Source organism: Etheostoma spectabile, chromosome 20, assembly GCF_008692095.1.
Source record: "Etheostoma spectabile isolate EspeVRDwgs_2016 chromosome 20, UIUC_Espe_1.0, whole genome shotgun sequence".
Lineage (NCBI taxonomy): Eukaryota > Metazoa > Chordata > Actinopteri > Perciformes > Percidae > Etheostoma > Etheostoma spectabile.
In genome coordinates this window covers 23,489,607-23,499,044 of record NC_045752.1, presented here as the reverse complement: position 1 = coordinate 23,499,044, position 9,438 = coordinate 23,489,607, and the positions used below count along the sequence as shown (strand labels likewise).

Genomic DNA, 9,438 nt, shown 5'->3' with positions numbered 1-9,438 from the left:
GCTCTCTGTTTTAGCTACTGAGTGAGACATCTGTCTTCTGTTCCATCTTTGTTGGGAGTCACACATGCTCAGTACGTACTGCTAGCTAGTCAGTTGCAGAGTATGAGGGCGTGCCACGCTAGCAGCTAAGCGAGCAAATATTCAAAGGTTTTGGCCGATGACGTAGACGGCCCTGCCCCTACACCCCTACACCCCAGTCCACCACATCTCCATGTCTCAATTCAAAATGTCTATCAATTCAAAAAGCCAAAATCAATACTATATATATTGCAGCATTGTGGGTCTGTATGTATTTTTCCGACTTTAATTCACGGGGCCTGAAAGCAACTCCTCTGAACTTTCAAAAGCATCATGGGAAAGCTAAAACTGCTTTAGCATCATAGCTAACGACAATAAAAGGACCGAAAATGAATAAGATATGGACAAACAACTGTCAATTTTAGATCTAAGAATATGGATTTATTGCACAAAGTCCTGAAAGAAATATGAGTGCAGACTTTTACACTTCTCTGCACACAGTGTTGAGGTCTGCTGTCTTCCCCCATCCTTTGGCATGCTTTCCCTTTCCTCTGTTTGTTTTGTCTGTTGTCTGGCTGGCCGTGAGGGCGTTCCTACCTAGAGGCGTGGCTACCCATCACCTGTTCCGTCATCCACTCAGCTGTATCTCATCAACTCATCAACTCCTGCCATACATAAACCCGGGCTGACCACCTCTTCAGCGCCCGGTTTGTTACATACTCTCACGTGGTAACTTGGCTTACAGTCTTTGCGCTCGTGTTTTTCTCGTGTTCACCGTTTCTACGCTGCCTCTCCGTACAGATCCATCCACCCAGCTGCCTTCCACCATCCCACCGACCTGTCACCTGTTCTGTTGGAATTACCTCTGCGTCCATTAAACCACCTTTACTTTATCCTGTTTACTGAGTATTTTTGTATCTCTGTGTTCTGGGTCTCACTAACCCCTAACACACTGAATAAAATCACAACGCACACCCGCCATATGAGAAGGGTTTGGGGGTTTGTCTCACTCAAAGGTGGGGGGGGTTGTATGAAAAAGTGATTGTCTTTGCTTGCTAGTTGCATTGAATCAAGAAAGTCAACCACAGTTAATATTGGGGGGGTTAAACTGGTCACTTTTGATTATTGTTTAAACCCCCTATCCCCCAAATGATACAGTTGTACTTGTGGACCAACTCTGACAGATTAAGGGAGGGGGAGTGATAGTGGTCTTGTAATATTTATTTATTTATAATGTTATATTATTATTATTGTGAAATTAGTGTTCATTAACAAGTAATGTATGGTTTTCAACAATTTTAAGTGAATAATATAACAATTTACGAAAGAAATGGTAAAAGCTTGTGTCATGTGGTGCCCCCCCCACTGGTTGTGAATGGTTGGTCCCCCCGGCCCACTTCCCCTTATGGATAACCCGGGCACGGCCCTGCCGATTTTGACCAGCTCACCCAGAGACTGAAGGTAACAGAAACCCGTATCTCACTCAAAACAGCATGGATGTTTTTTTTCAAGTTTATATGCGTGTGGAAGCACCAGAGAAACAAAATAATACATTATTTCATAATATGGGCACTTTAAGGTTATTTCTTTTTGCAACAAAAGGCTTTTTTTTCGTCTTGCTTGCTTTTTGTTCCCAAGCCATGGGCTTTGTTATCATTTAGCATATTTATAAGAGAAAAGTGACTGTCTCACAAAGTCCCAAACATTCATTTTTAGTTTAGTTTCATTTCAGCAGGATGTGCTCTGTGTGAGTCTACAGGGACTTGACAGGTAAGGAGTTTTTGGATTGCTGATATAATATATTTTTTACTGAGGCTGCTGATATATTCTGTAGTGTGTTTCCCCAGCATTGTTGTTGAGAGGAAAAGCAACTAATACACATGACCCAAAGGGAGGGCCAACTAGTGAAGATTCATGAAGCATTTTGTGTATTTTCTGAGCCCACTAGATGGTGCTCTCTGTTCAACAAAGGGTTGAAAGCACACTGAATTGTCATTACTTGAGCTTTTTTTCTTTTAAACCAAGAGTGCCATCTAGTTGAGTCAACAAATACAGCTAGTGTTTCATGAAGCTTAATTTGGACATCACTAGTTTCAACAATCGCGCCAGTAAGAGTGACTCACACCCCAGCAGAACTGGACCGGCCACCAAAATATAGAACAGAGAAGCACCGATTACAACACACAGACGGTCTGTGACTTCATTCTCTGCCCAAGACGCCATTACTCCACTATATCTTCACAAGACAAATAGTTCTTTACTGCTATATTAGTGTTCTGAGTGTCGAGTACAGCCTCTTTGATAAATTAATTGCAAAGCAGCATGTATTACAGTTTCGTTTGAAACAAAGAAGAGGAAATTAAACATGAATATCATCCAGTGCTACGCCCCAACAAATGACAACCTACTTCTGGGGAGTTATTCCAGTCCAGTCTTTTTCTCCCAGCCTGTTTCCTTGGATCAGGGAGGCTCCAAAATCATGGTTGCAGCTGTGGCCCTGTTACATCCTGCTATGCTCTACGGTGCCCTGGAACGCCCATCAGTGCCCTGCTATGCCATGAACTACTACAAACTACTATTTCTAGTCACTGTTCCATTATCTTTTACTGTGACTGTTATTGCCGCTCCTCATTTTCAACCCCAACCGTCCCGTCAGACACCGCCTACCAGGTGCATGGGTGTGTCAGAGGTTTCTCGCTAAAAGGAGTTTTTCCCCGCCACTGTCGCACTGTTGCTTGCTCTTGGGGGAACTACTAGAATGGTTGGGGGCTTTGTAAATTATAGTGTGGTCCAAACCTACTCAATCTGTAAAATGTCTGGAGATAACTCTTGTTATGATTTGATACTATAGATGAAATTGAATTGAATTGAATTGAATCTACCAGGGCCAGCCCCGGTCATTTTTTTATTTTTTCCTTTTTTTTTTTGAAAGCCTAACTTACGCATGATTTTACACGTCATCTGTCACCCCTTTTAGCTTTATTTTGTTCTTCATTTAAATTCCTTTTTCCTGTGATGGCCCTGCGACCGTATCAGACATAACTAAAACAGAACTAAAACGTATAAAAATTAAAACACAATTAAGCCTTTTTTAAAAAAATCTCCTGCTACACTTTACCCGGCTGGATACACTATCACAGGCTTTAACAGTGTTACGCCCAAACCTGTGACCCATCAGAACGTGTGCTCTGTAGCGCCGTCTGCATGCTGTAAACCATTTTGTGATTTAGCAGGAGTAAATAGACCCGGGTAAAGGGATTAATAAAAACTATTGAAAAATAGCATTCTTTTCACTGTCATTCTTGTTTTGCTGTTACACATCTTTTATGATCATCTGATGAAAAATTATAGTTTCAGAAACATTCAAAAGTTAGTTATAGTCACTTTAAATGTTAATTGTTCAGAGTTTTCTTGTCTGTGTTGTGGAGTGAAATATCTTATGAGTATAACAGAAAAAAATGCTGCTGGACAACACCATTTTTCTAAACAAACAAAACAAAAATTACAGGCTTAAGGAAGGTTAATGCCCAATGAGGTGTCCATTGACAATTGACACATTGACAATTTTTTTTTAAACATTATTATAATAACATTATTCATAATATCTTTTACTATTGAAATCTAAAGGTTTCCAAACAGTAACTTTGTTTCCCCGGTTACGCCTAAGGGTTTGACTAATAGTTGGAACAATCCTCCCCATCACGGTTCTTATGAAGTGCAAATGTTAGAACGGACCATAGATACATACGACTTGCCACCCTTAGCAACGGGAGATATTAATATAGTCCGCTCAGCTCATAGATATGGGGCGCCGTTTGTAAAGCGGCTCACGCTGAAAATAACAGCAACATTTTGTCACATTTAACTTTAAATAATGTTTAAAAAACTGGTATGAAATTTTGAGGGTCACTTTCTTGCACATTTACAACAATATTTGTCAACTTAGAAATATTTTAAATAATTAAATCCAAATATTAAATGTTACACATAAATGTTAAATCTAAATGCTAAATCTAAACCTAAATGTTAAACTAAATCTAAAGTTAAATCTAAATCTAAACCTAAATGTTAATCTAAATATTAAATCAAATGTTAAAAATCTAAATATAATGTTAATCTAAATGGTAAATCTAAAGTTAAATAAATCTTATCTAAATGTTAATCTAAATGTTAAATCTAAAATGTTAAATCTAAATGTTAAATCTAAATCTTAATCTAAATCTTATCAAATGTAAATCTAAATGTTAAATCTAAATGTTAAATCTAAATGTTAAATCTAAATGTCAAATCTAAATGTTAAATCTAAATCTAAATGTTAAATCTAAATCTAAATGTTAAATCTAAATATTAAATCTAAATCTAAATGTTAAATCTAAATCTAAATGTTAAATCTAAATCTAAATGTTAAATCTAAATGTTTCGGGTGAAACTAAATATTTAGCTAATATGCAAATGAAATGCCGGTAACCGGAAGTACCAAAATAAAAGCTCGAGGAGGTCAGTTAATGTTTATGTTGTCAAATAACGAATAAAAATCATCTCATCCGGGGATATGGACTCTTTAGCTTGGATAAACGTGATAATTAAATAATAAACACAGTTGGAGAAACTGTATTTGAAGAGTACTTTGAGTTTTTAGTGTCACTTTTATGAATGGTGCCGGACTTATGACCTGTAGCCACTATAGCCAGTCACGGGGGGGGGCTCACTTTGACTGATTTGTCATGTTTGCTTGCGTTAAGGCCAGCTAGAGCCTATCCCCGCCCGCCCCCGACAAGCTACGGTAAGCTACTGTCGGCCATGGTCACACTGCGAAATGTCCAACGAATCCGCGTTAGACGAGAACATCGGCAGAGCCGTCCCGGTGGCTGTACAAACTTATTCGACAGCCTCAGGGCCACCGCAGGCCACCTCCGTAAGCATGTTTTCCAAATCACTGAACTAGCATTGGATTGTTGTCAAGGCTAACTTAACTAAACTAGCTAACGGTAGCTAGCCAGTAGAGATTTTGCTACTACCTTGACAACAATCCAATGCTAGTTCAGTGAGTTGATTATCACAGAACGCTGCGCGGCCAGTTGAGCTGTTGTATTCAATCCGAGCACGGATATTGACTCATATTACTCGGATAATACTTGTGCTCGGCAAAAGTGCTTTATCCGCACCGGATACTCTTTTCAGCCGGATACTCGGATCACCCCTAAAACAAAACACCCTCCCGAGCTGAAATCTTAAAAACGCTCCACTGTTGCGTTTCCGTCTAAAGGGTAAAAACATAAAAGTCTGCTCCGATCTGCTCACGGTGCATGCACCAGTACACGAAAATAACAAAAAACCTGTTGGATTATTTCCATAGGTCGGACCTTCAAGTTGCCCCAGCAGCTCTGATAAACGTGTCTGTACATTTTGACTGGCAGGACTCCCAGTCCACGCCCTGTTGTGGCTTTGTAATCTGAAGGCTGTTTGGAGCAATAACTCCACCTGCTCGTCTGTCCACACAACATTTTCAAAACATGTTTGCTTCGCCATGTTTTGGTTTCATGCTACTAGGGAGAGAACTAGAAGGAAGGATCTACGCAGGCGCACGGACCTGGTGGTGTTCTGTTGCAGTGCTTCACATTACCACCTAGCTGCCTGGTGTGCATACTATATCAAATCTCACACACTTTAGCATCCCCATATGCACGCAGATTTCCCCCCTAAACACCTGTCTTAACGTGGAATAAAAAGTGAGAACACAACCACACTTTTGCGTTTTCTGTTCGGTTTGTTTCCATCTAAACATAGCCTAAATATCGCAAGATCCCCATGTTTTAATTTTTTCTGTTTGGGACAAATTAGTAATCCAGAATGCACCTGCCTCTATGTCCATTGATACTGGTAATTATCAGTGTTCAAAGTTCAAGGTTCCATAACAAAGTTCACAGCAGGTTTTTGCCAGAGAGTGTTTTTGGCAGACACCATGAGCACTGATAGATGTAACACCAGCTTGTGTCCAGTCTCCCACTCCCAGCATGGATACACTCTCCTGATGGTGCCACCATGTTATGCATGAAACTCACGTATTGTGATCAGGAGCAGAAAATTACAACGTTAAAGGAGAGGAAAAATACATTTTCCGCCCTTGTGCCGTTGATTTGAGAAGTTGAAATGATGAATCAATTTTTGGCTGGGCCATATGCAGAGCCCAGAATCAGTGACTTCCATTCCACACAAACGCACCTATAAACCCAGAGCCAACCTGTCACGCAGCACACGGCTTTAAAGGTAAAAATAGCAGCTCCCGTTGTGCCCTTTTGTTTCATTCATCAATTCTGTGTCATTACATGTGAGCAGAGAAATGAAACCCCACCCCTAGAAGTTGCTCATCCTGATAGACTGTTTTCCTGCGATAGATGGATTCTGCAGAAGAAGACGGCAGACTTCACACGGAGTCTGGGGGAATGCCCTTTTGCTTCATTCAATCATCCATGCACGTTGTGCTCTTCCACGTGAGCTGAGCATTAGATCTGCACCAATCCTGAAAGCCGAGCTGGTGAATTGTTTTCCTCTTTCATTTAGCAGATGAAGCAGGCAGACTCAGAGGCAGAGGGGGAGAAAAAGGTAGCCAAGTCGCTTGCACCACATTAGGCCCTGGTAGTAGAGCTCTTGTACTTCATTCAACAACACATGCTGTGGGCACCCACAGGAGCTGAGAAAGATCCTGCTGATCCATGCCCTCAGGATACCGACAGAACACGGAATGAAAACTAAAAAGCAACTGTGCTTGCTGTACAGAAGTATCAATCACTATCAACAACACTGCATAGCGCTCGGTACCAAATTCAGTACTTTTTAGGCACCATCCAAATTGCCTCTGAAGTACCAAGTATCATAAAAAGCCTTATCATTCAATACCCAATTTCAATACTTAATACTCATTGGCGTCAGTGAGCCAATAAGCGCGCACTCTTAATAATGTTTGTGATTGGCTGTCTAACATTGCACGTGGTAGAGACACACAGAAAGACGGGGCTCAAGTAGTAGGAGCTGAGCCGTAATGTGTAATTTCTTTTTCTTTTATAAAAATTGTCACAAAGCAGACAGAGGAATTTCTATGTCTCTATGATCCTATCCTGTCCTATTCATGGTAGCCTACTCATGGACGTTGCTCCGTCATCACGTGCTGTGGGGGGCCCGCCTTGATAATCCAGCATACAGGCATAATTTCCTATCCTGGGCTGGGACACATATTCATACAGTTTGATAAAGTACTTATTGAACTTTAACTTATCATTGCACCTACAATAATGTAGCTGTCCTCAATTTAAGTCTTCCTGTACATCTCATCTGCAGTTTTTCCTGCATCCACTGTGTGTGTGTGTGTGTGTGTGTGTGTGAACGTAACAGTAGCCCTGCCGGCTGCAGCGAGCCGACGGGATTGAAACAATAGCAAGTTTCAGCATCAGCATTGATGTTAATTGTTTAGTGGTTGGCAGGGCGTCTTACACTGGACGTTGTGTTGGTTAATGTGAGATGTTTGCGTCACACACAGCTCGTCTTCATATCAGAAAAACAGAAATTAATTTGACCCCTTCTCACTCGCGATTGGTCAGTGGCTGCACGTGGGACTGCTGGGATTGTCGCAAATAATGAAAATGAGATAGGGAGGCCCGGCTGTCAATCAATGTCTTCCTGTGATGCAGGCCCTTGATTGGTCCGGGCCCGTAAGCAACTGCGTACCCTGATTACCAATAGTTATGCATCTGAATCATTCAATTCTCATTGGCTACTTGCCAATGTAGCAGGTAGATTGACAGGGTTGGAGACTTACTTCAACTTTACTAAAGTTACTAAATAAATAGCCATTTAGTGTTCAAGGTGGTTCCTAAAGTAAAAATCCCATTATTTTTCTCCATTTGGTTTTGATTACTAGCCAGATCATGAGCTAGAAGATTGTGAAACAAATGCAAATGTTAATGCTAAACCATTCTTGGGGCATCCTCCTCACCTCTCCTGGTGTGTGCGCACCATGTAGGCTTAGTCTTTGCCAGCAGTGTAATGCAAAGAGAGGAGGACTCAAATGCACGGCTGAGGAAAAAGGATTTATTGGAAGAAAAATGTTATTTGAAAGGTGAACGCCGAGGACCGGGAAGCCAGGAAACAGAAGCCCAGGAAGAACATGGGGCAGATGGCCGAGGGGAACGCACAGGCACGGGCGGAGACTGGAGACCGAAGAAGAGATACGGACGGAACTCGTGGGAACACCGGGAGCTGGAGCCAAGGAGGAGATACAGGCACCGGGAGCTGAGCAGGAGGCTGGATGAAGCGGGGCGCCGGGGGAGGAGGACCAGGAAGAGAGCCAGCTGACCGGTGGCAGGAGCAGGGGTGGAGATGACACAGTGTGATAGTAACGATCAACCGAAGAGTGGATGGCGAGCCGGGGTAGATATACTGTTGGTGAAGGTTGATGACAGGCAGGTGTGAGCAGCGGGAGCGGTTGATTGTTGATGATTGTCAGGTGTGTGTAGTCAGCTGGCTTTGGCAGGAGAAAGGGAGAAACCACACAGCAGAAAACACAGGGCAGGACAACAGAAAAGCCAGAACAAAGTAGAAAACAGACAACTCACGGCAAGCTGGACCCCAACCATAACAAGCGGCCTGGGTTCAGATCTGACCCAAGGCCCTTTGCTCCATGTCATCACCCTTCTCTTTTACCTATTTCCTGTATCTCTTTAGCTGTTTTAAATAAAAGAACATTATCTTGAAAAAAGAGAACTCAATCTTGTTTTAAATAAAAAAACATGTTTTACTCATGTGTCATGGAACACTTCCCACAATCCTAGGCAATTTTATATAAGCATTTTCTTTTAGGGCAATGGAGATATTAAAAGGGGGAAGTCTCTTCGGAACCAGAGCCATTACAAAAATGGGCGGTCACTGTTTGGCTATTAATGTTTGGTACTGTAAACTTATGTTGATGGATTTTGCCTTTGTGTAAGACACGTTCTTTTTCTGTTTAGCCAAGGAAACTTTCCAAGTAATTGATCTAGGAAAGATTTAACAGAAAGCTTACCTTGCACAGACGCCGGATATTTGCAATTTGCGATAGCACAAGATCACGCCAATATAGGCTTCAAGTAATAAATTCGGATCAATCACTTAAAAATAGAAGGAGGCAGGCCAGTAAAGCCCAATCTGGCTGGGGAGAGTTTTAGCCCGACCAGGCTCCTCTCCTTATGTTATGCTGTTCTACACCGCCGGGGGATTTCCTTCCTTCCTTTGACACACTGGGCTGCTCTCCCCTCTCCCTTTCCATTTGTGTGGATCCTGTCTCAGAAATGCTTGTCACTAACCAAGCTCTAACCTAAGAGTCCTTATGTTTTCTTTTCCCACAGCATATTTCCTTGGGTTAGGATGGCAACAAGATCTTGGTTGCAG

General features: G+C 41.8%; 1 long non-coding RNA gene across 1 annotated transcript in view; it reads left to right on the top strand.

Moving 5' to 3' along the window:
* Positions 1 to 90: 90 nt before the first annotated feature.
* Positions 91 to 9,438, top strand: part of LOC116670193 (uncharacterized) — a 12,250-nt gene continuing 2,902 nt past the window's right edge. Inside the window, exons 1-2 of the long non-coding RNA XR_004326964.1 lie at positions 91 to 100; positions 1,487 to 1,492. This is a non-coding gene — a long non-coding RNA (uncharacterized LOC116670193). The remainder of the gene's footprint in view (positions 101 to 1,486; positions 1,493 to 9,438) is intronic.